Consider the following 27,908-nt stretch of genomic DNA (forward strand, 5'->3'; position numbering starts at 1 on the left):
GACTAAAATCATGTTCTTTCATACACTCTGTCAGCTTAAATTTCCCCATATGTCCATATCTGTCATGTACAAAACCTGTCATTCCAAAAACTTACAACACTGGTGTACTGTGTACATACTCTCATCGATCCGCTTCATAACACAAAACACTACCCCCTTGACACCACACAGATCTATGAATAAACCTTCAAAACTCATGTAACATTACACCCCAAATCACTCAATCACTCACAGGAATCCTAAATTGCACACATTCATGCATATCTCGTATTATAAGGGTAAACCGTTTGTATCTATTCAATATCCTCAAGGATTAACAAATCCATCTCAACCATTGTTACATCCATCATCCCTACAAAACATACCATACTCGCTCAGTCATTCTGCATACATGAAATTACTCACCCATCTTTCTGCAGCGCCTCACTACGTACATCAGTTGCGATATCTTTTATTCTTAAAATGTCCATTCCAGGCAAACAACATGTACACATTTGCTTATCCTTCACAACCATCTATACTTACAACTAAAACTTCTTTCTGTGACATAACTCATTTGTTATCTAGCCCAAGCAAAGTCATATTGTCACATTTATGCTTAGTATTTCATTTATACCTTTCTATCTCCCTAACCACATTTGCACTCGCCAACGAAACTTGTGTTCCAGTATTAACTAACCTGCAATACTCATTCCCATTCATATCAGTCACTACTGATATCCCACAACCTTTGCCATGCACACAGAAGCTTACCTCCTTTGGACCAGATTGAACTATCTCTTCCCATTCCTCTTTCCCATGTTCAAACACCAGACTTTTGTCTTTCCACAAAATCATCTATAAATCATTCATATCCTCTCTTTTCCACAACCCAGTTATAGTGCACCCCACTCAAAATTGCAAATGCAACACATATTCGCCTGTCACACTTTTAGGGGTAGTAAGTTTAATGTGGCTTTTCTTAGCAACATTCACTTAAGGGTGTGACATCCCTGTCTACACGAGTTAAAGTAAAAGACTTTAGCCTTGGCTGGCACCTCTTCTAAGAGAAGAGCACTCCAAAATCAAACCAGTGGGTAGAAGGGATGCTTTAGCCTTGGTAGACTGCCTTTCTAAGAGATGGTTACTCTGAATACAAACTTGTTCTCCAACCTTGGACTGTCGTAACCATTGTACAGTGGCCTTCCATGGTCTTGGGTTTGAGTTCCCTTGCCTGAGGGTACAATCAGACATTTATCTTATTTTTTTTGTTCAATTTCCTCTGTTTTTTGAAAAGTGTGTAGGACAGGCTGAAGAGAAAACAAAAGTTGCTTGGTGGATTATCAGGAAAGTGCCTTCATCTTTACCTAATCTTTTCCTTCAGAGCATTTTATAGTTTCTAAATCCATCCTGACCAGCCTCCCCCAGTTGTGGCAAACCTGGCAGATTTATTTGCCTTACTAGGTGTGCTGGCCCCACTTATCAACAAGTTGCCTCCAGCACTTTTTTCAATGACATATGGTAATGTTTATACAGTAAAACCCCGTATTCATGGTCTCACTATTCGCTGATTTCTCTGTGGAACGTATCTACTCATTATTCGCGGAAAATTCACCCATTTGCGGTATTTTTCACTGAGAAATATTCGCTAATTACTGTGTTTTCATATTTTCATGACTAAATGCACTTTTTGTGATAAAAATATTAAAATACTCAGGTATAAGCATTTTTAGAGGGATTTTTTTGTGTTTAAACTATCAAAATAGGCAGTTCTAAGTGTTTTTAGAGGGGTTTTAAGTATTCACAGATTTTAGTTATTTGTGTGGGGGGTGTGGTACGCATCCCCGGCGAATACGGATGGTTTACTGTACTGTATATACTTTCAATGAAATTTTTTAAAATAATATAAATACAGGTAGTGCTTGTGTTAAGATAATTCGCCTTGCGATGGTGTTAGCAATTAATGCCGATACAACAATATTTTAAAATATTTGTAAATTTTGTGCGCAACGGGCCCAGGCAGCAGAGTACAATCAGGCAGCAAGAGAGACCAAATTACAATAGATTAATTCTTTCTCCCCGTCACTTTATCCCATCTTCTAATTATATAAGTTAATAAAGTAAAAGAGAATGATAAAAGTATTGTTAGCAATGTTACACTCATTGCGTAAATGCATACAGCTATAAACAACTGAACAAGAAACAGCTGTTTTGCTATGAACAACCGAATCTTATAACAACAGCTGTTTTGCTTGCATTTCAACGACCATATGATTATAAACAATTACTGGAGTTATGTTACAAATGACTTTAAGTAGAATAGGACTAATATATTTTTACATTATACTCTATTCGCTATGGAGAAAAGATTGGAAAAAACATATACAGCTAAATTTAAGCTGCATGTTGTAGCTGAAGCTGAGAAAACAGTGTTCAAGCTGCTAATGGCTGTAAATTATCATGCATGGGCAACATGGATGAAACTCCTGTAAACTTCTACATGCCATCAAACTCAGCCGTATATGAAACTGGAGAGAAAATTATTTTAATCAACACTACTGGGCGTGAAAGAACACATTTTACTGTTGTTTTTACGCTGTTTGAAGATGAATACGTAAAGCTCGTAATATGATGAAATCAAGTGAAAATAGCGAATGGAATTTTTTTATTTTTTGCACAAAAAACATGCCCCCAATGCCGTCTATTAAAAAAAAATAACATTTAATTCACAACGAGACTTACATATTTAAGTCATAATTCGACTTAAAAACACTTTGTATAATGAAAAATAACCTTGTCCCATTTAAGTAGAGTATCTAGAGATTCATTTACAATAATTAGAAGCAAAAAAATTTGCTCTGAATTGAGTTAAATTGGCAAAATAAACTTACCTCGTAGTTGCCTGCAGCTGATTTCCAAACTAAAACATTGATCGCTATGTTTGTATTTTATGATACAATAATATGAGAATACATGCATAACTTTTTAAAAGATCCATGGAAAAGATGCATATTTGTTATGTTTGTATTTCATAATACGATACTAATACAGTATGTGAGTATTACATATGCTAATTTATATCACGTGTGTGATGCAGCCCCCTTAAAATTAGCTTCAAAGTTAGGTCTTCAAAAGTCGCATGATACACGAGTAGATAAGGTAAACTCTTTTAAAACCCAAATTTTCTGCTTTGTCATCCCTCTCCTCTTCTGATTTTAGTTATATGTAGCATCAACACCCTGACACCGTTCAAGTATGCCAACGACATACCGAATCGGTGAGTACCCCATAAAGCACTCATCTGATTCTTGTTTGTATTATTCAATTTTATTGATATTTTGCTGTGTTGTAAGATGAACTTGAAGTGATAATTACTGTACAGTATATATTTTAGGATAGTACTACTGTTTAGAACATACTGTATCTAAAATATGTGGGTAGTTTAGAACGACGAGACACGTTCCTCCAAAGAGAATGCTGTGTTTGTTATGTCACATAAGTATTTTTGTGATTATGTGCACATACATTTATGATAAAAAAATTATTTACTCTACTAATTTTCAAATGTTACAGTAACGTTAATGTATGTAAACAGCAGAATATCAATAATATATATATATTTTTTTAAAGATGTTCGACCCATGGCAAAACACAAAGATCACGAAACAGAAGATGGGTTCTTGGTAAAATATCCAGGCGCAGTGGTACTTGACATGTCGTTGGCTGACGTTTTGTAAAGGAGCCAATCCAGAAGCGCCATTCATTTTCCTTGGAGTAACTGCAAAGCAGCATCTTCACAGACCACTTTCGTGCATTTCCCGTGTTCAGCACTATGCTCTTTCACGGTTTGTTCACTTACTCTGTTTACTGTTACGTACAGTAATTGTTAATTATGCCCTAAGATGCCTCCAAAATGCCCTGCCCCTTCGACTTATGGCAAATTTCATTTAGTACAGTGTAGTACAGTATGATTTGGTATTTTTATTTCCTGAATTAGTGATAATTTTAGAAATACGGTCCATAGAAAAATTAGCGAATTGGTGAAAGTACCCAACTAAAACTGAAAGATATGTTCCACAAAAATCCGTGATAAAGTGAAGCGCAAAAAAGTGGGGGTCCACTATATGACTGTCTCTTGGAAAGGAATAGTATGGTTTAGTCTCAGGATTCAAAAGCTTCATTCATTATTTGTGGAGACTGTAATGCAAAGCACAGCAAGTGGCTAAATTCAAATTCTGCAGATCAACATGGCCAGTAAGCTCTTGAGTTCTGTGTATCCTCTGATTGTGACCAGCTAATTGAGGAACCCACATATATTTCTGGTAATAGATTGGACCTCATATTCACAGGTGTTCCAGCTAGTGTCAAGTCCAAGGTCTGTGAATATATAGACACTTCTGATCATTGTGCCATTGAGATGGAAATATCTGTCAATCAGTGGCTATTTTAATAAGGTATGTCCCTAGAAAGGTCATCAAATTCAGGACAAATGACCAGCCATGGTTTGATGATACATGTAGATGAGCTTACCATGACAAACAGACCACGTTGAACACATGGAGACGAAATCGTTCAAATGAAATTACACTGTTTTTGTTTAGTCTGGCTGTGCTGTGAATAGAACTTACCATACAGCCAAGAAAAATTACAATAATTCCTTGAAGAGGAAACTTTAAAGAATTATTCAGCCTCATCTGTGGTGGACCAAATTGCCATCATCTGTCTTTGGGTCAGGCTTGCCTACCATTCCACGACAGTACTACTAAGAGACGATGGTAGATTGGTTACTGGCCCTAGGAAAAAGGCTGAACTGCTACATTGAGCTTTTGAACTTGAGCAATCAGCTGAGGATGTCCCTCTCCCTGATACTTGTCATCCTGAACCTATTCTTAAAAAATTTCCATTTCGCTCTAGGGATTTTAAGAAAATTCTTGATAATCTTGATAGCTGGGGTGGAGATGATCCTGATGGTTTCTTCCCTTTGTTTTTTGAAAAATTTTCCAGTGTTTTGTCTTCAAGATTAGTAGATTCTCTAGATTTTTATGTTGACACAGTATCTTTGTGGATGAGCACAAGTTTAGTAATACAGCACTTGATCCAAAGAGTGGCATATCTTCAGACTGCAGTAACTACAGGCCAATTTCTGTTATCCCTGTGCTCTCCAAAGTTGCAGAAAATCTGATTTTTAAGCCACTACAGTATATAAGTATGTGGAATCTAAAGGATTGTTAGCTGATACAGTAGTCAGTGTGCATATAGAAAGCAATTAGGTACCTGCGATGCTAATTTAAACTTGACTTGCCATTTGCAAGGGAACCTTAACAGGGGTTTTGAGTGTAGATTAATTCAGATAGATTTTAATGCTGCTTTCGATTTAGTAAGTCATAAGACACTTATTTATAAACTTCAGAATCTTAGAGTGGGTGGATACGTTTCAAGATTACTTTCAAGATTTCCTTACAGGTTGGCAGCAGCGAGTTGCTGTTGATGGGATCTTTAGTGAACCAATACCTATTGTGTCAGGAGTTCCACAGGGTAGTATTCTTGGTCTACTGTTATTTTTGGTGTATATAAGTGTTATAGTTTTTGGCCTGGAAAACAAGATTGTTTAGTATGTTGATGATGCAACACTTGTGGGTGTAGTAATGTCTCCACTTGTGAGAAATGAAGCTATCCCCAGCCTCACTCGGGATATGGACTTGATCAGTGAATGGTGTAGTTGGTGGGGTATGAGGCTAAACTCCAGTAAAACGAAAACACTGCAGTGCTCCCCTACTTTTTTGCTGGGATAGGTTCCAGAAACCACCACAGAAATGCAAAATCCTTGAAAATGCTTATAATTGCCAAATACAATGTACCCTTAAACCAAAATGCTTATAACTGCCTATTTTAACATTTCATTGCCTAATGTAGTAGTTCAAACAAAAATATACTTTAAATTATCATACTAAAACACCCAAAGTCATCTTACATTACCCTCCTACAGCTGTAACTCTCAAGTATATACACCCCAAAATGCTTATAACTGCCTGTTTTTTTTTTAACAGTTCATCGCCCAACAAAAATATACCTCAAACTATCATCCCAAAACACCCCAATAACATTTCCAAGTCATTTTACAACATTACGTACCTGCCTACAACTGTTACTCTTGAATATCCCCTATAATTCAGACACGCACATTTTCTTGTGCACTTAATGTACACATATTTTATTGATATTTTGCTGTGTTACAAGATGATTTTGAAATGTTATTTATGTACAGTACATATTTTCGGATAGTACTACTGTATAGAGCACATCTAAAATACATGGGTAGTTTAGAACGGCGGGACACATTCCTCCTAACAGAATGCTAGGTTTGTTATGTCATGTCAGTATTTTCATGATTACATACAATTACATTTATGATAAAAAATATTTAGTACAGTGAAGTACAGTATAATTTGGTATTTTTATTTCCCGAAGGTACTGTACAAGTTGAATTTTTTTTATACATACATTACTGTGTGTACAGTAGTGTAATATAAGTACACTGTAAATCATTTTTATCATAAAAATCTGTATTTAATCATGAAACTTACCTGAAAAAATCAGATAATTAGTGAATACACAGTGTTTCTCCACGAAAAAAAGTGAATTATGGATAATTTTAGCGATACAGTCCATAGAAAAATTTGTGAATTGGTGAAAGTTCCCACGTAAAAGTGAAAGATATGTTCCACAAAAATTGGTGATAAAGTGAAGTGCAAAAAAGTGGGGGTCCACTGATTAGAAGATCTTGTACAAATTTTCTACTCAATCCTCCCCCCTTCAGGTGGATGGTACTTTGCTGAATGAGTCTGAACCTTTAATTATTCTGGGTGTAACTTTTGACTCACATCTTACTTTTAAGAAATATCTAATGAAAATTTCGGCAAATTCCGCATGAATTAGATATTGTTCGTAAGACCTCATATATTTATAACAGTGATAAAATCAGTGCAACCTGTTTTAGGTCATTTGTGCTTCCTTTACTAGAATACTATTCTCTGGTGTGAATGTCTGCTTCTGCCAGAGGTTCATCTCTTTTAGATAAAGTGGTTTGAGGTGGTAGGTTTCTGTTTCCTAATATTAGCAGTTATGACTTGGACTACCGACGGGTTGTCTCTTGTTTGTCACTTTTTCATAAGTTGTATTTTAATAGAGATCTTTCACATTCACAACTGATTTCTGATCCCCATTTCCTGCCGAGAGTAACCGGATTTGCTGAACAACAGCACCAATATGCAGTAAAGGGATTTTGACGGAGGAAAAATCTGATTTCTGAGGAAGGTCCCGTGTCACCGGTGAAATTCCATTACCCTGAATTTTAGGTATAACCAGCCCCTAGATATACCAGAGAAAAAGAGCTTTCAGGAAAGCTGGGTTACTACCCCCAGTCTATGTCTTTTGAAGAATCGGTATAATGAAGCATTAGTGAAATACCACTACCACGGAAATATACTCGAAAGACCTCTCCTTATCAAAAGTGTTGAGCGGTGAGCCGTTACAGCTGCCCCACTCAACAGTGGAGGGCGGCGACACCAGCGCCACCCATCATTCCATCTAGGCACTAACCCCAGACTTGGCATGTGCAAGTCAGGGGAGAGTACTAGACTAGACAGGGGGGGTCACCGGGTGACCAGTCTGGGGACCTTCCTCAGAAATAGATTTTCCTCTGTCAAAATCCCTTTTCTGAGTTCAGTCCCGTGTCAGCGGTGAAATAGTGATAGAGAATCATGCCAAGACTGCTACTACTGGAAAAAAAAGGGGGTAACTCTGAAGAAAAGGGGTTGGAACGAAAATAATTTAATTAAGGAATCTCTTCCATGAAGCAAGAATAGGAAAAGGTAAGGCAACTTAATTTTAAGGCACACCAATAAACTTAACACTACAAAACACTGGAGGTCCCCGGTCTGATGGGGAAAAAACCTCAAAAATCTTAAAATTACTTAAAAGTAGTGAAACATGAAATGTCACAGAACAAGAAAAACAACCTTAAAACTATATGTAAACTTAGGCTTAAACATGTAAGAGACAAGACTAATGAAAATAACACACACAATTATCCGGGGTATTGGAGCCAAACAAAACTGTCCAGTACCCGCCGGAAGGAAAACAATTATCCAGCTAATCAGATTACAGTTTTCCATCATCAAATACAAATATATCAATATGAAGAGCTAGGCAGTGAGGCATAAACGACCAGGAGAATAAGCAGAGAAGCAAATGAGGTAGGCGTCCGGGGGGGAAAAGGAAAGGATATAATTATTTAAGGTGGGGAGATGACACTTCCCACTGCTATAGTAGAATATTTCAGGGCTTGACGTAATTTTAAATAGTGGCGTTTAAACACTAGAGGTGATTTCAACCCATATATTTTGGTAACTCTGAAAAGTCCATATTATGAAAATAATTCCAGAAGTAGCCACTGCTCGAATATCATGAACTTTAGGAACTGAGTCTGGGTTGGCTTGTTTAATGAAATACAGAATTTGTTGTCTTATACCATTAAGAGAAAGAGTACCACCTTTCTCCCTGATAAAGAGGACCCTGACTTACTCTGTGGAGTTCTTGAGAGGTAAGATTTAAGTGTATGGACTGGACATAAAGATTGATCTTGAGGAAGGGGCACCACCTTCCAAGGAGACCACCTGTCCTGTGGGTCTTCGTTCTTAGCTAAAAATCTAGGGTCAGGGAGAGGAGGACTTCTCGGATGGGAGGAAGTTAACAAAATTATCACCTCTAGTGAGAGCTGACAGCTCTGAAATTCTAGCACCTGAAGCCAAACTAAGTAAAAATAAGGTTTTCCTTAACAGATCCTGATAAGAGCAATGGAAGTTATCCAACTCTCCTAACTCAAGGACGTCATTGAGAAACCAAGTAACCGAATGTGGCGTGATAACTGGTCTCAGACGAGCGCATGCTCTGGGGATGGATGAAAAATAAGAATCTGTAAGGTCGATTTTAAAGCCTCAAAGAAATACTTTCTTCAATGCCAAGACTTAACTGTGGTAATAGTGGCGGAGCCAGACCTTTCTCAAACAGTGACCTAAAGAAGACTCCTAAATTAGTCGTCATAATTTTCCTCAGATGCTTTCAGGAAGGAGGCTAACTTTTTGACTGCTGAGTCATATTGTCTAATAGTAGAATCTCTTTTATCTGATTCTAAAAACAGAGTGTTGACAGGGTCAATGTTTGCTCTTTTTGAGCCGAACTTTATAAAGTCCATAAAGCTAGGGCATCTTGAATCCTTGACTGACACAGTCTTGGTTTGTACTGTCTGGGTCAGAATGGGCTTGGGAGTCAAGACTCCATAATCCCAGTTCCTGAAGGACCTTTTGAGCAACCTTGCTCTTGCCAATAGGGGCTACAGAGCTGGTTGACCTTTGAATGTCCTTAGTTTGTGTAAAACTTTCAGCAGCAAAATTATTGGAGGAAACAGATAAATTCTCTCCCAACTGTTCCAATCTACTGTCATTGCGTCTCCTTAACGCCTGAGGGTCCAGGTTGGGGGCTACGTAACAGGGGAGCTTTGTTTGCTCTCCGTTCGAACAGATCCACTTTTCCCGAACCCGGCTGGCAAATCCATTGAAAGATTCCAAGAGGGACCACACTCCAACGGTGTAGTCCTGGACAGGGAATCCGCCACCACGTTCCGGACACCTGCTAGGTGGGTGGCTGACAGGTGCCAACCATGCTTGTCACGCCAGGGAGAAGATAGCTACCATCACTTGGTTTTACTCGGACTTGATTTGGAGCCCCTGTTGATGCAATGAACTACCACTGCGCTGTCTAACACCAACCTGATATGAATCCAATTGGGATGGGCGGATTTTCTTCAGCGTTAGAAAGGGTGCCAGGCTTCCAGGGTGTTTATATGGAACTGCTGAAACATTGTGGACCACGTTCCCTGTACTTTCTGTTTTGGTGAATATCCCCCAGCCGTTTTAGAGAAACGTCTGTGTGGATAACTAGTGCTTCTCTCCCCTGAAGTGGAACTGTTTTGGACAGGCCCTCTGACCTCTGGTCAGTCTTGTCTTTAAGATCCGAGAAAAACAAGAGGAGACCTTGTCCTGAGCTTGGTGTTGCTCGCCAAGAGAGCAGTACACTCTGTTTATGTCTTTTAATTTGGCTTTCAAGAGGCAGGTCTGTCACTGAGGCAATTGGAGAGTTGGAGGACCCTTTCCTGGGACCGACGGGATGCAGCAGCCTGAAACCTCTTGGTGAGAGAATCTCTTTCCTCTTGGAGAGGAGGAGAGATCGTGTGGGAGGACAGGTCCCACTGAAGACCCAGCCACTGAATCCCGAGACTCAGGAGTCAGGCGGGACTTCTCCCTGTTCAGCTGAAAACCCAATGACTCTAGGAAATTGGTGACTATGGACGTGGCTTTTTGACACCCGGAACAGTTGGGCCCAGATTATCCAGTTCAGAGCACGCTGCTAGGGAAATTCCTGGGACCGGAGCTGCTGTACTACCGTATCCGCCAGCTTGGTGAATATCCTGGCTGCAATGTTCAGACCGAAGGGCATGACCCTGAAGGAGTAGGCTTGATTCCCGAGTCTGAAACCGAGGAACTGAGAGAAGTTCTGCGCAAGGATCGTGATAATAAGCGTCTGAAAGATCGATAGAGGTGGTGATGGCTCCACGCCGAAGTAGAGTCCTGAACCTGAGCTCAGTCCATGCGAATCTTGGGCATTTAGAGATTTAGTGGCGATAGATCCAGGATCACTCTTTGCTGATCGGAGTCTTTTTTGGGAACAGTGAATAGCCTGCCTTGAAACTTTAGGTGCCTGGCTTTCTTTATTGCCTGTTTGTTGAGCAATTCTGTTAATAATCCTGTAGGATTGATGGGGTGGCTGGTAAAATCTGTTTGAGGACCATTTTGATCCAGCTCCAAAAGTGTTTGGACACAATGCTGTGTGCCCAGGGCTGAAGGTCCATTGGTCCCTTGAACCTACAAGACAACTGGGTTCTCTCAGTGGGAAAATCGGGTTTGTCTCCCAACCACGTCCCTCTCCCCTTGGGGTGGTGAAGGAGCTTCTCAGGTGGTGGTTGGATCCCTTCCTTCCTCCTTTCAGAAGGCGTGTTCAGGCCGTGAAAAATCCCGGCCTTCTAGTGGGGTTGTTCTGGTGAGCCACAATAGAAGGCGGCTGGTTGGCAACACTGGGCAACTGAGGGGTGTCAGGGACCTGAGGTAGATGGCTGGGAACTGCCGAGACCTGGCATATCAACCATGCCTGATTGGGGCCTCTTATTCTCCTGAACCTTTTTCCTCCCTCGTCTGGGATCGGCCGATTCTGGGGTCTTGCGCAGTCCAGGAAATTCCCCACGACAATACCACAGACTCTGGTTGGCTTAGCCTCAGAAATGACGGATGTAACCTCTCCTTCAGGGAAGAGGTTAGGGTCCCCAGATTGAGCTTTAATGAGCTTGTTAAAGAGATCCTGTTGTGGCGTCAGCAAAAATAAATTTTCTGCATTCCAGTCGAGCCATGACAAAGGTTTCATGCAAGTCTAACTGGAAGCGTTCAGAAAGACTTAGCGGACCTGGAAAAAGGGTTCGTCATCAACTGCAGTCCTCAGTAAGAGTGGACTCAAGGAACCAGTCCGAGGTGTCCGCCTTCAACAAAGATTGGGGTTTTGGGAGTTGACCTAAACTGCGTGGAAGCAAAGACCTGCTTGCCAACAGTGAAAGTGAACAACAGGCTTCCAGAACTCATTACTGCTCTGGGAATACCTGGATCCAGGGTCTGTTTCAATGAGGAAAGCCCTTCTTTGGGACTGGTCTCGGTCTGGAGCCAGAGCAACTTTGTCCCTTCAAGATCCTGGGAGATCTTCTCCCAGGGTTAACATCGTGAAATTGCCCTTGAAAGGGGTCAATTTTGTGTTGACTGCCTGATCCGTCAGAGTGCCTTAGGAGAGCCGAGTGGTGGTCTCTAGGGATGATGACAGTCTTCTGGTAGACTTTCCGAAGGGTCCAGGCTTCTTCAGTAAGCCTACTCACGACAGCCAGGATAAGGGGGCAAGAGATCGGGGAAGAACTCCAACTCCTCCAACCGCTCTCGTGCCCAGACCGCGTCTCAGTAAGTTTGCCATCATGTTGGATGGCTGGCGAGAGCGACGAGGGTTTCCGACATCAAGTGGCAAGGGAGGTCCGTGAGAGCCAGGAGAACATACTGCGGTTCTGCAGTTTACCAGCCAAACCTGCCAGTATATTGTCATAGTTGGCAAACTTAGAGGAGATTTCTCAAACCTAGAATCAGATAGGTCCTCAGACTTGAACTTTTCCTTACAGTTCAGTGGCAGTCTCTACTATCAAAAGGGATATAAGAGGGCTTGGTTTTCGGCGGTCTTTCGCGCCCTTGCTGGAGGAATAGATTTACGCCGGAGGCTACGGTCCTGATGACTCATTAGGTCGACGGGGAAAGGCAATGCCTTCAGAAGTTTTGGTTCCATCTTGGAATTTCCATGAAGTTCTTCAACCTGGGGATGCAAAGCTCTATTGAAACCCCTTCATGCAAATGAAGCTTCAGATTGAGGGAGTCAAACAAAAGAAGACATTATTTTCAGTTGCCTCACCACTTACCACCTGGTCAGTGAGATTCATTGGTTCCAATCGAGATTTAAGTCAATTGGTTTTAAAGGAGACGATGTCCACTTGAGGTGCTGGGTCTCTCCAACGGATCTGTTCTTAATAGAATGGCAAGTTCCTGGCACTCACCCCTGGCCCAAGTCCTTTCAATTGAAAGGTTTGGACGGAACATTCTGGGTCAGGAACCAGACCCAGGCCGGAGCTATGCCCTGTTAGGGCTCTGAAGCTTTCTACTTGGACAAGACTGCAGTTAGTCAGGAATGAAAGGTCTTGCGGGAATATAAATGGTATCGGTGAGGAGCATGGTCCGGATGGAAAAAGACTTTCACTTACCTTCTTCTTGGATGGTTCCACCATTCAAATCTCACAGCCATAAGGGTTGTCAGGAGTCCAGTGACCGCACAACCAGCGTGGTTAAAGCGCATGAAGTTCGGGGTTGTTGGCAACGTCAGTAGCCTTTCAAAGAACAGTGGCTCTGAAATATTATGAATGCCACCTATTGCAAAATAAAGTCATTCAAGGTTCGCCTCTCATTACCAACCGGAATAAGAACAGTGAAGAAGTCTTGCTGTTAAACTGGGACCTAAATGCACAGAGTGGAAGGTGGATTCAGACCCGATCTTGGGAAGAAGGAGGAGTACCAGGAACCAACCTAGGGCTGCCTTTAATGTATGGTTAGGAATAGTTTTATGGTAAAACAAAATTTTTAATTGTGTTTTTATGGTTGTGGGTAAGACTGAGACCGGGGAGTCTTCCCTTTCCATAGAATCTTTAACTAGTCACAATCCCCCCGGAGAAACAAAGGTCAGGTGGTTATGTTTTTGTCTCTTTGCTTCCTTCTTGAGGGCTACGATCTGGGCAGATGAGAGTGAGACATTCGAACCCGCTTGACAGATCGTCTGGAACTCTCCAGCCATATAGGTCTCTACCTCGTTGGAAACTACCAGTAAAGCAGAGTCCTGACTTGGGTGACAGTAATCACGAAGTCAGCTATGCTAAAAGGTAAGGAACCAAGATGTGTAATCATCTACATTGTTTTGTTTCTCAATCCTATGCTGTCTCTGCATCCTTCGCCAATGGTGCGAGGGACACACAGCTATATATATATCTGACAGGTAAGTTTCATATAAACAAAATGATATTTTAATGATAAAGGAGAAAGGTTTGAAAAAGGGAGGAGGAACCACCTGGCAGAGAAATTTTTGTGCCGAGTGCCCACCCTCCTCCCCTCAGGAGACAACGGCACTATGAAAATCTGAATGGAAAATGGGAATGGTTCACTCTGACCCGCCTCCCATCCCAGTGGAAATGGGCAACAAAACTCCCTCAACCTGACCGGCCACAGGGCAAGGGATGAAGCCCAAACTGTCGGACCATCGGAGAAAACAGCAAAATAGTATATATCTGCCAGGTAAGTATGAACAAACCTTATTTTATCATTAAAATATCATATTTAATCACAAACACAAAACAAAAAAAATAAAAATAGTAAAACTACACAGTTTCTCTTCACGTAAAAAAGTAATTATGGATAATTTTAGAGACTAAAGTCCATAGAAAAATTTGTGAATTGGTGAAAGTCCCCGACAGGCCAAAAGTAACAAAACAATATGTTCCACAAAAATTGGTGATAAAGTGAAGTGCAAAAAGTGGGGTCCACTGATTAGAAGATCTTGTACAAATTTTCTACTCAATCCTCCCCCCTTCAGGTGGATGGTACTTTTGCTGAATGAGTCTGAACCTTTAATTATTCCCAATATTTGACTGAACATCTTACTTTTAAGAAATATCTAATGAAAATTTCAAAACCCCACATGAAGATGGTATTAACTTAGAGACCTCATATATTTATAAGCCAGTGATAAAATCAGTGCAACCTGTTTTAGGTCATTTGTGCTTCCTTTACTAGAATACTATTCTCTGGTGAAAATGTCTGCTTCTGCGCAGAGGTTCATCTCTTTTAGATAAAGTGGTTTGAGGTGTAGGGTTTCTGTTTCCTAATATTAGCAGTTTTGACTTGGACTCTTTCGAGGTTGTCTCTTGTTTGTCACTTTTTCATAAGTTGTATTTTAATAGAGATCTTTCACATTCACAACTGATTTCTGATCCCCATTTCCTGCCAAGAGTAAATGGAATTTGCTGAACAACACCAATATGCAGTAAATATTCCTTGTTGTTGAACTTCTCAATTCCAGAGGTCCTTTATTCCTCATACCATTGGGCTGTAGAACAGTCTCCCTGAGATGTCGTGCAATTGGAACTTCAAAAGTTCAAGTGAAGATGCAATGCATTACTACTATAATGTTATTCTTGCAATTAATAAATTTTTATCTATTTATTAATATATTTTTTCTTTTTAATAAGTTGGATCTCTTCTTTCAGTACATACACCACCCTGCTTACAAACAAATTACTTTCAGGAGGGCCATTTGTACGTTTAATTGTTTGTAAGTTGGTTACTGTACTCTTCATGTATATCTAAATACAGTATGATATAAATCAATACAGTACTGTATGTTTTTTCATCCTAAAACACAGTACATTGTACATACAGTACTGTATGTACAGAATAGGCTCGCAAAACAAAATTTGAACTTACGGGTGGCAAAGAGGAGCGCTCTGAACACAATTTTAATTTGTGATCCCATTTGTTTGTACTGTATCTAAATGTTTGTTAGTTGAATGTTTGTAAGTAGGGTGGTGTCTGCATTTCCCTTTACCTTCTCCTTCTCTTACTTCTTAATGAGCACCATATTCTTGGGAAGCTTGAATTTCAAGTTAACGTCCCCTTTGGGCTTGTTCCATATTAATAGGTTTCATCTTTTGAATAATAATAATTCTGTTCCATAATGCAGACATACAACACACCATACAAATAACTTATGATCAACAGTACGTACTTCTTGTAATGGAAATAAACCAGGTTCACACACCTTTCAGTTCTTTAATGTGTCTTAACTTTCTGCATTCCAATCCTTGTAGGCCTCTTACACACTTCTGTCATCACTTCAGTTCTCAGATCTTTTACAGTCATGGAAATCTGTAATCTTAAACCATCACTCATCCAGTCTTTCAACCCATTTAAAACACTTTCAAACATCGAGTCACCACCTCCCTTACTGTCTTCAAAACAACCAAGCCCTTAGATAAATATTCAGGACTTATAGTCTCTTCCATACTACCTTCCTCACTCACAGGTATTTGTAACGTAATATGAGCTATCACATTCCTTCCTCGTTGTACATACTCAATTACAAAATCAAACTCACTAAAATCCTCAATGGTCTGTGCTAATCTACTATTCACATTCTTCATATGTTGCAAGTAAACTAGTGGTTGATGATTTGTCTGCACAAAACCTCACTCCAGACAAAAACGGTAGCAAAGCTTTCAAGCAAAACCCCAATGCAGCCAACTCTCTCTTAATCACTATGTGCCTTAGTAAACTCCTTACTTACACATGCAATTACTCTATATCTCTGAATACCATTCACAACCTACCTCTGCATCAGGCATCCTCCTGTTGAATATCTACTCATGTCAGTGTACACTTTAAGCATTTGTGTATCCTGGGTTTAATCAGGGTTTGTCACCTCATCTTTAACTGTTTATATCTTTCTTTAATTCCAATCTTAGCACAATATTCTTTCTCCTCCCAGTCCACTCTGTTCACAGCTTAGTAATCCTTGAACAGTCTTTCATAAATTTCCTTTCAAACTCATTCAAACCTAAAGATCCACACAACTCAAGAACTGTCCTAGGCCTAGGAAACTCCCTTACTTTACTCACAAACTTCTTGGTCTTCTTCACTCCTGAATCACTTTTCACTCCATAATCTAGAAATTCTGCTTCATTCTTGAACTGTTCACACGTAGCCAGTCTAACCTTGCACCTACTTCTTCAAACTTACTATATCCACATGCTCTTCAGCAGTCTTTCTTGAAATCAAAATATCATTAATAATCACAAGTACCTGCTCTTTTGGAAACTCACTCAATACCACATTCATTGCACGTTGGAAAGCTGCAGGGGCATTAGCTAAGCCAAAACTCAGAATCTAAAATTGGATGTTTATGGCATGTCAGAAAAGTTGTCACAGGCCTGCTTTCCTCAGCTAGCAGCATCTAGTAATACCCCTCACCAGATCCAACTTGATATACATTTTCATTCCATTCATTCTATACTGTACACATATCCAGACAGTACAAGCATAGGAAAATGGTCTTTCATGGTTAATTCATTGAACTTCCAATAATAAATTGTGGTAGCCGTTTTGCATTGCATTTGTTAATGTAAAGTTAATGATATACTGCACATTGAATGTCCTGGTTCTCATTTTTGTTAGGATTAATGGGGTTTCATTGTTATTAAAGGTCTTGATATGGTGAGAGGGATCACCCCAACAATATGTTTGGCTTAATTGTTTTGAAAGTGCATTTGGCAAAGATTTAGAAATTGGACAAGTGTAGTAAGTACCCAATAAGAGATTGGTAGAAAGTTGTTAATGCTCAAGCACAAGCCTACACCATTCAGATAAACCCCTAGCCCTTAAAATCTCAAGGCTGTTGCCAATATTTATGAAGGACTGAAGTGCAATGTTTTAGACTGTTGGTGAAACTTGTTGTGCAGTCTGGCATTTGAAAGGTCTTCAATTAAAATTTACTCTTGCGGACAGGGGTTGTAAATGAGTTGGAAGAGTATGTAGCGGACAGGGTTGCAATGAAAGAAATAGTGTGCATTACTGGGCACATAAACAGTGATGAGAGCTAAACTTTACTGGTAGTGGACATGATTGCCTTTTGGAGTGTGCAAAGCTCCAGTGTTTGTTTGGTGAACATTGGATTCAGTGTATTACATACTGTTTAACTGGTTAGGATTTACAGGAAATACAGTACTGTACTTTTTTTAAAGCAGGAAAGTTTTTGTGATTATTAACATAAGCTTTACCAAGAAGAGAATACTAGTCAGACCTTGCTATGCATTGTTCATAGTACGGGCAGTAACCGAATTTTCGGTGCTGATATGCGCTGGTCTCTGGTTATCAATGCCAAACACCACTTATCGGTGATGCCTAATCCCTGGTTATTGGTGCCAGTAACCAGATATCGGTTATAGGCAATTTTCTGTTATCGTCATGCCGTCAGGAACAGAACCCCCCCATAACATGGGACTGCATGCATTATGTTGTGCGCTATCCATATTACTAAAAGAGTTGTCATGAGATTATCATAAGAGTAATTTATAAAGAAATTATCTGTAGGCTAGTGTATGATAATCGTCACAAATTAAATGAAAGAGAACTGATTGATTGTGTTCTTAGGTAGGTTTGTTCAGTGAATATTGTTTGCAGGAATTCAGATTTAACCTGTGCTGACAGTAAATTTTTGTAAATAAAACTAGCCCAAAATAAATCTTTAGGTTAAGTAGGGATTGTTTGATTCATTCCCCATAGCTGCTGAAATGAACCACTGCTCTTGCTGTACGCCTCTCAGTATTGTAATACACCTCTCAATATTGTAAACTGTTCCTAAGAGAGAGAAAAAAATGCTCATCCTCAAACTACCATCTGGCTTCCTCACAGGTACAGTCAGGCTGTTTTACTCTCTCTTACTTGGTTCAGTCACGCCTCGCCCTAACTCCTCACACTGTTCCTCTCTCTTTCATGACCAAGGGAGGAGAATGATGAGGCTTCTGATAGATAGGGGTATCATCTCTCAAGGTTATTCTGAACTTATTCTGAACTCAGGCAATTTAGCCCCACCAAAATCATTATCACCTCACCTTATCACTCACCTCCTCATCCACTACATGTCATACACTTTGCTTCTTGTGTCATTCACTTAGATCTTCATCTACGTTTACTTTCTCCCTCAACTCCTCATATGTCCATTCATTTTCTTCCATTTCCCCTACCAATACTGTACAGCTGTTCACAAACTGTACACATCTGTCATAAGCAATTACCAATATGTATACTCCTCCACCTCTTCTTTTTTACATCTGTATTTACCTAATAGTGAATGTTAGGATCATCCATATCCAGTATCCCATCACATTCATACGTGATTCGTCTTGCTTTCTAATCAGCTTTATCTTCATTCAACACAAACATATGCATGTCTTTTATGCTAATTCCCATTTTATTATTATTAAGTTATTATTATTTTTTTTTTCCTATCAGTCACCCTATTCGACTGGGTGGTATTTATAGTGTGGGGTTTCGGGTTGCATCCTGCTTCCTTAAGAGTCCATCACTTTTCTCACTGTGCACTTTTTCGAATAGCACACTCTTCTGCATGTGTCCTGGAGCTACTTTAGCATCTAGTTTTTCCAGGTTCCTTTTCAGAGATTTTGGGATTGTACCAAATGTTTCTATGATTATTGGTACAATTTCCACTGGCATGTCACATATCCTTTGTATTTCTATTTTCAGGTCTTGATACTTATAAAGTTTTTCTCTTTCTTTTTCATCTACTCTGGTGTCCCATGGTATTGTGACATCAATGAGTGCTACTGTCTTATTGACTTTGTCAATCAGCAGCAAGTCTGGTCTATTGGCACATATCACCTTATCTGTTCTGATGCCATGGTCCCAGAGGATCTTTGCCTGATCGTTTTCTATCACTCCCTCAGGTTGGTCTTCATACCACTTATTACTGCAATCTAGCTGATGTTTCTTGTACAGGCTCCAGTGGAGGGCTTTTGCTACTGAATCATGCCTCTTTTTGTGATAGTTCTGTGCAAGTGCCAGACATTCACTTGTTATGAGGTTTATGGTCTCGTCTTTCATATGGGTGAGATGTTACTTCCATCTGTTGTTCTTTAGACATATCTGGTTCTTAGGGCCTGATCTTGTGCTGCTGTTAGCATTCCTTCTGTTTCCTTCTTGAGTTCTCCCCACTGCACGCTGTAGCCATTGCCATGTTTCATTGCTGGCCAGTTCTTTAGTCTGTCTCATGTACTGTCTGTGCATTGGTTTGCTGTAACATTGCTCTGTTCTGTTTTTCATTCTCCTGTCTGTACATTTCTGGGTCTTCATCTACTTTTATCAGTCCTTCTTCCCATGCACTCCTTAGCCACTCATCTTCACTGGTTTTCAGATATTGCTTCATTGCTCTGCTCTCAATGTTGATGCAGTCTTCTATGCTTAGTAGACCTCTCCCTCCTTCCTTTTGTGTTATGTATACAGGCAGTCCCCGCTTACCAGTAGCATTGGTTAACATTAACAATGTTTCAGTGTTATGGCGCTTGGCTAGCGACATTGTTAAGCATATGTTCGGCTCCGATCTCTGGTTAACGGCACTGTTAAGTGGGGATTTCGGTACTGATCTCTGGTTAACAGTGCCGTTAAGTGGGGATTTTGGCGCCGATCTCTGGTTAACAGCGTTGATATCCAGTTAACGGTGCCATTAAGCAGGGTTTTTGGCACTGTCGCTGATTTTCGGTTAGTGGCGATTTTCAGTTAGTGGCACTCGGCCAGGGACAAAACTCCCACTGTTAACCAGGGACTGCCTGTAGCCTGTCAGTATTTGTTCTTGGGTGTATTGCTTTGTATATTGTCATATGTTTCCTAGTTTCTGGTCTGTGCTGCAGAGTTCAGCTTTCGTCCACTCCACTACTTCCGCACTATATTTGATTACTCGTACTGCCCATGTGTTTATGGCTTTCGTCATGTTTCCAGCATTGAGTTTTAACTTGAGTATCGCCTTAAGTCTCTGCATATATTGTTTCCTGATCATATCCTTCATCTCTTGGTGTTTTATATCCTCCCCTTCTATATTCCCAGGTACAGTAAGCCCCCCGGATTCGCGTTCTCACAGTTCACGGACTCAGCGATTTGCGGAATTTTCTGTGGAACCCATGTATAAATTATTCATGGGAAAACTCGTCCATTCTGTATTCTGTATTTTTATATTTTTGTGTCTAATTACTGCCCTGTACCTCCTTATACATTTTATGGTAAAATATTGATATACAGTACAGGTTGACCATCACTAATCCGGCATCATTGGGACCTAGAGAGTGCCGGATTAGCCATTTTGCCGGATTAGCCATTTATTAGGCTAGAATACACGAAACCCAGTAGCTAAGCACCTCATCTTAGAATTAAAATATCCCATAAATCAGTACAAGTTGGTTAATAAAGAAAAGACAGTTATCAAATACAGATAGTGCTCGAGTTACGATAATTCGACTTACGATATTTCGAGTTTACGATGGGGTTAGCAATTAATACCGGTACAAAAATATTTAGGAAATATTTTTAAATTTCGCTCAGGCGCAGGCAGCAAGCACAATCAGGCAGCGAGAGAGACCAACTTACAATAGAAAAACTTCTTTTCCTCCATCTCTTTATTCCATATGCTAGTTAAAAAAATAAAAGCGAATGATAAAAGTATTATTAGTAACGTTATGCTCTTGTGTAAATGCGTACAGCCATAAGCAACCGAATGGGAAACTGTTGTTTTGCTAATAATCGTATCGGTCGGATAACAACTGTTTTGCTTTTATTTCAACCATTGTATGGTAATACACAATTACTATACTTATGTTACAAATGATGTTAAGTACTGTACAATAGGACTGATATATTTTTTACGCTATACCCTTATTCGCTTTGGAGAAAAGATCGGCAGGGAAATATACTGCTACAGTAACTTTAAGCTGCATGTTGTAGCTGAAGCTGAGAAAACAATGTTCAAGCTGCTAATGACTATAAATTATCGTGCATCGGCAACGTGGATGAAACTCTACTGTAAATAAAACTGGAGAGATTGTATTTTAATCAAAACTACGGGGCATGAAAGAATACAAATTACTACTGTTTTCAGGCCGATAAAAGATAAATACGTAAAGCTAGTATTATGATGAAATCAAGAGAAAATAGCGAACGGAATCTTGATTTTTTTTACACAAAACAAACATGCCCCCAAAACGGCCAGCCGCGATTCCCGCGAACGTCATATATTAACGAAAAAAATAGCTAGGTTAATTTAACAACGAGTCGTATGTAAGTTATATTTCTACTTAAAAACACTTGGTATAACGAAAAATATCCGTGTCCCAAATAAATAAAGTATCCATATTCATTTACGCTAACTATAAGCAAGAAAAGCTCTTTGAACTTTGTTAAATGCGGCGAAATAAACACCCCGACAGTGATTCCATAAACAAAAACATTGATCGCAAAATATAATACAAAAGCAATATGAGAATATACGCAATTGGAAACAATGTAGTAAAGCATAACTTTTTAAAAGATCCATGAAAAAGATGCACATTTGTTATGTTGATGTTTGTATAATACTGTTAATATGTGAATAGAGTTCAGTATAATGTAGGCTAGGCTACCAGTTTGTTGATGCAGCACACTGCGCCACCAAATCAAAGCGGCCGGCGAGCGAGATAGCGCAGCGACCTGGGAAATTTGAAAATTAGTGCGGGGAACATTAGAAATTACTCTAGCCAAAATTTGTGCCGGATTACTGATTGTTCCGGACTACTGATTGCCGGATTAGTGAGTCAAGAAATTTTATGAGAAGATTAATAACATTAAATAATAATTCTCTCTCTCTCTCTCTCTCTCTCTCTCTCTCTCTCTCTCTCTCTCTCTTGCTGAGATATATGTTTGTTTTTTTGTTTTGTATGATAAATAAATGATTAACTATTTCAAATATTAATATTAATGTGCTAAACACAACAAAATATCAGTTCATTAAAGAAAATATAGTGACTTAGTAAGATTTTAGTTCAATATAAATTCTTTCCCTCTTCTTTTTCTGAAAGGTTTGGAGCGAGGGTAGGTGAGGGTTGTAACCTGTCAAATATGTCAAATATCTTGACATACTGACCGCAAGGGTAGAAAGTGTTGCCACTCAGTGGTCAAGTAAATGTTGCCACTTAGTGGCCAAGTACTCTGCGAAGGATACTGAAAAATCTCTCTCTCTCTCTCTCTCTCTCTCTCTCTCTCTCTCTCTCTCTCTCTCTCTCTCTCTCTCTCAGGTATGTATCGGTGCTGATAAGCGGAAATTGGTGCCGAAAATCACTGATTTTTGTTGCTAGACAAGTGCTGTAAAACTGGATTGCCGATAACCGAGGACTGCCTGCATTCACAGGGGTTTGTGGTACGCATCCTCTGTGAATATGGAGGGTTTACTGTATTTGTATCCTGTCTCATCTATGTGTTTGATGCTATTCTCATCAGGTAGCTTTATCCCCTCAGTCCTTGTCACTTTGCTGCCTTTTCGTATGTTAACCAAGGCGCATTTTTATATTCAAAACTCCATCCTCATGTCTGCAGATACAATCCTTACAGTCTGGATTAGGGTATCTATTTCCTTGATGCTCTTACCATACAACTTGATGTCATCCATGAACATCAGATGGTTAATTCTGTTGCTTCCTTTCTTGAGTTATTATTATTATTATTATTATTATTATTATTATTATTATTATTATTATTATTATTATTATTATTATTATTATTCCTATTCAGATGGTGAATCCTATTCAAATGGAAAAAGCCCACAGGGGCCAGTGATTTGAAATTCAAGCTTCCAAAGAATAAGTTGTTCATTTGAAAGAAGTAACAGAAGGTACTGTAATAAGAAATACAGAAAGAAGAGATCAGTTATTAGAAAAAAAAAGTGAATTGACAGATTGATAAATAAATAGATAAAATGTAAGTAAATTATTAAAATGCATGGAGAATTGTTTTAGGGTAGTAATGCATTGGGTCTTTCACTTGAAGTTTTGAGGTTCCAGTTGCATAACACCCTTAGGGAGACTGTTCCATGGTCCAACTCTGTGAGGAATAAAGGACCTCTGGAATTGGGAAGTTTGACAGAGAGGCACATTTACTGCATATTGGTGCTGCTGTTCAGCAAATCTGGCTGCTCTCAGCAAGAAAAGGGGATCAGGGATCAGTTGTAGATGTGAAAGATTTCTGTTAAAATACAACTTATGAAAAATTGACAAACAAAAGTTCATACCATTCCAGGCCATAACTGTTAATGTTAGCAAACAGAAACCTACCATCACGAACACGCTATCTAAAAGAGATAAATCTCTGGCAGGAGCAGATCTAGACCGGAAAACAGTATTTTAGGAGAGGAAGGACAAATGACGCTAAAGGAGGTTGTGGTGATTTTATCACTGTTATAAATATAGGAGGCCTTATGTATAATGCCTAACTTTAGTGCAGCATTTGCAGACACTTTCATTTGATGTTTCTCGAAAGTAAGATGTGAGTTGGAAGTTACAACAAGTATAGTTAAAACTTGAGACTCATTCAGCAGAGTCCCATCCACTTGAAGTGGAGATGGGGTGGAAAATCAGTACGAGGTCTACTAATCAATGGTGTTTTTGTTTCACTGGAGCCTCATACCCCACTGACTACACCCTTCATGAATCCGCTCCATGTCATGATTGAGACTAAGTGCAACTTCATTTCTCATAAATGGAGACTACTACACCCACAAGTGTTGCATTGTCAGCATAATGAACAATCTGGTCAAAACTACTCCAGAGGTGAAGCAGTCTTTGAGATTGCCATGGTCTCCTCTGGTACAGGGCTTCACGACCAAACTGAACACCTTGTGGCTGGTGTGGAAAGTTCCCTCGCAGCCTTGAGGTGACACAAGTTGCTGCCTACCTTGACAGGTGAAATACAACCTCAGAGAGGACTCCTTTGTTATTCCTAACACTTGCAGGTTTTGCAATAATACACCCATGGAAAGATTCAAACAGGAGGGTGTATGGCTCAATAGCTCCAAGGTTGAACATGAAGTTAATGTTGGTGAGGACCATTCGGGCAATCTCCTGGCTCGACTGATGTCAAGGAGCTTGCTAATTGCTAAATGGGATTAAGGAGGTTCTTCCAGTGGAGAGGTGTCTAGTCATTAGGAGCTTCTTAGTGCCATCAGGTAAGGTGTTCTCCTACATTGTCAGGCAGGTGGGACTTATCTAGGTCAGCGTAATCAGGAAGAGGAGAAGGCTTCCATTCATTGGTACATAAGCAGATCTCTCAGGAGAGCTGGCTAAACTTGCATAAGAGCCCACTTGTTGCCTCGATTTACTACTTTCTGCCGGAATTGGTTCAGAGGGCCATAAAAATCAAGAGGGAGGACTCAAGAAAGACATTGTTTTCTCAGGCTCTGTCTCCAAAACAGGTGCAACCCTCTCCCCCCCCCCCTTGGGCTTAGGGAGCAGACCTTCAGCCCACATCATGCAAGGACCATCCAGTCCAGTGTCAGATGTACCTTCCCTCAACCAAGGTACCATCTTCAGAGGCAAAATTAAGAAGTGGCTTCAAGGTGGCAATAGTGGTGCTCAGTTGCTTTGGCCCACGCGTCCATCCCAGAATAGACAGAGGAGCAAGCCAGGTGAGAGGATAACACCCCTCTCCCCTCCTGATCTGCCATATGTGGGTGGGAGCCTAGCTTACAAGTGGATGGTGTGGCAGCATTAATGGGTGGAATAGTGGACAGTCACAATCCTCAGGCAGGGCTACTGACTCCCCTTTGGGACAATGAAGCCTCTCCTCTCCCCGACACCGATTCCATTCATGTCATACCTGACTGAAGCACCCAAGTGGAGGTCCCTGGGGGAGGAAGTTGAAACCATGCTTCAGAAGGGAGCTGCAAAAGTAGTGGAGGAATACTCGCTAGGGTTCTATTGCCAACTCTCTCTGGTGGAGAAATCCTAAAGGGTGTGTGGCCAATCAGAGATCTCTTGGTGCTGAACCACTTCCTGCAGAAGATGCCACAGTCAGTCCTAGTGTCCATCATACAGGGAGACCTCATGATCTGGATAGACCTGAAGGATCCCTACTTCCATGTACTGATCCACCAGGCCTCAAGGAAGTATCTGAGGTTCATCTCCTGGTGCCTGATGTACCAGTTCAAAGCTCTCTGCTCAGTCTGGTAATAGCCCCACAGGTCTTCACCCGAGTCCTCTAACTAGTGTCTGCCCCAAGTGGGATACGTCTTGGGTGTTACCTCGATGACTGGCTGATCCTAACCCTGTTAGTGGAGAAGGTGGAGAAAGACGGGGACAGGATCTTGGCACTGTGCCAAGAGCGGGGAGTGGTAGTGAACAGGACCAAGTCTGGTCTGTCCCCAGGAGGAACATCAGGTACTTGGGAATGTGTGTGGTATGGAAGGCCTATCCATCACAGGAAAAATGCTAATCTCAGATGGATTACAGAGACCTTCCTGAAGGAGATCTTCCACCCAGCGAGGCTGTGGTAAGTCCTCATAGGTCCCCTGGTCTCCCTCGAGAAACTGGTCCCCAGAGGAAGATCCCACATCCAGTCCCTTCAGTGGCAACTAATGGAGACTTGGATCTGCCCAGAGAAGGACCTGTCCCAGAAGATTTTGGTGATGGACAATGTGAAGGAGGACCTTTGGTGGTTGGTAGATCCAACCAACCATCTGCAGGGAGTGTCACTCAGCAAACCCCCACCAGATGCTGGTATTCTCTGTCACCTAGAGATGAAGGTAGTCTGGCTGGCACTGTAGCACTATCCAGGACCAGCTAGCAAGACACAAAGTTGTCGAGATGAGTGACAACACCACAATAGTACCCAACATCAACAAGCTAAGAGGAATGACCTCTCCAGAGTTGTGTGACCTGGCATTGAGGATGCATGACTGGTTGGAGGTGATAGCAGTAGACCTGACAGCTAGGTACATTCCGGGGAGAAGAAATGTTGTAGCTGACCAGCTCAGCAGAAACAACCAGGTAGCAGGGAGCAGGTTGTCTGTAAATCAGGAAATGGTAAACAGCATGCTGGAAACCTTCAAGGGTCTGATTCGCGACCTCTTCACAACAGCCAGGAATGACAAGTTGCCCCTGGACTGCTCCCCAGTCCCAAACCCAAGAGCTGTGATGCAGGATGCCTTTCAAAATTCATGGGACGACATGGATGTCTACATCTTTCCCCTCTTATTCAGCTGAGAAGGGCCCTCAGTAGACTCTTCAACTCCCAGAGCCTCTGAATGACATCAGTAGCCCCTCTGTGGCCCCAGACGGAGGGGCATGCAGATCTGGGCTTAGTGGTGGACGTACCAAGAGAACTTCCACAGATGCCCACTCCTCTGGTGCAGGAACACAATAGAAAGTACCACTGGGCAGTGAGCGCCCTCCCCCTACACAGCAGTTCCTCAGAAAGAATTGATTTTTAAAGGGGACTGTGGACATGATCTCTGACAACCTACGGATCTTCCTCCAGCTTGGTGTACCAAGGGAGGTGGTCAGTTTTCTATGACTGGTACGTCAGAGGAGTCGTGATCCACTCAAGACCTCTGTAAAGGAGGTGGTGGACTCCCTGGTGTACCTGCAGCAAGTAAATGGTCTCTTGGTAACAGCTGTCAAGGATAGTCCTCTCCCAAGTCTTCCGACCGAGGGGCATAGACCTGTCCAGTGCCTGGGATTTATCAGTTCTGTTAAGGGGTTTCCAGCAGAAGTGCCCCCTTAGGGAGGTGAGGGCCCACTAGTGAGGCATGGCAAGTGTCCTGGCCAACCTATGAGGATCCCATACAAGCCTTTGAAGAAGGCATCTGACAGGGATCTGACACTGGAGACATTCCTGCTGGCTCTAACCTCAGCCAAGAGTGTTTGGGAGCTTCACGGCCTATCATATGACATTTCCCACCCAGAGGGGTAGGCCTCCTTATCCTTGCATTTTCTCTGAGGCTTTCTGGCCAGGGCACAGGACCCTTCTGTTCCAGACCTCAAGTTTGAGAGGTTCACCATCCCTTCCCTGAAGGACTTCATCTGTAGTGACAGGGAGGAAATGCTTCTGTGTCTGGTCAGAACCATGAGACACTATCTGAAAACAATAGCTGCCCCCCCCCCTCACAGACCAGAGTGTAAGTGGCTGTCCATCAGTATCAGAAGATTAAAAAAGAGGTTTTTAAAAATACTATATCCTTCTGGCTTAAGGAAATGATCATCAGGGTCTACAGTGCCAAGGAAGGAGGGAGACACTCCCACAATATCAGTGGCGCAGTACCGTAATCAGTGGTCTAAAAGAAGAACCACTCAGTCCTGCAAGTCCTGAAGGCAAGTGGTGTGAGGGCTCTTCTTGTAAGGTAATAGGGTCAGTTGATGGGAACATAGCAAGAATGTGGTGAGTACTTGATACAGGTTCCCCAGTGGTGATATTTCATCAGTGGCCTGAGTTAGGTAGGGAGAAGTCATGCACGCAGCTCTGGCACCACTACGGCACACCGACCTGCTACGCAGCAGTGAGAGAGAAAGGCCTCCCCTCCCTCCTACCTAAGGTTGAGGTTTTATTTCTCCAAGGTAT

General features: G+C 41.1%; 1 protein-coding gene across 1 annotated transcript in view; it reads left to right on the forward strand.

Annotated features, from left to right (window-relative positions):
• LOC136827879 (branched-chain alpha-ketoacid dehydrogenase kinase-like) overlaps nucleotides 1-27,908 on the forward strand; it is a 446,871-nt gene that overhangs the window by 288,158 nt on the left and 130,805 nt on the right.

Source organism: Macrobrachium rosenbergii, chromosome 42 (genome assembly GCF_040412425.1).
Source record: "Macrobrachium rosenbergii isolate ZJJX-2024 chromosome 42, ASM4041242v1, whole genome shotgun sequence".
In the NCBI taxonomy this organism is placed as follows: domain Eukaryota; kingdom Metazoa; phylum Arthropoda; class Malacostraca; order Decapoda; family Palaemonidae; genus Macrobrachium; species Macrobrachium rosenbergii.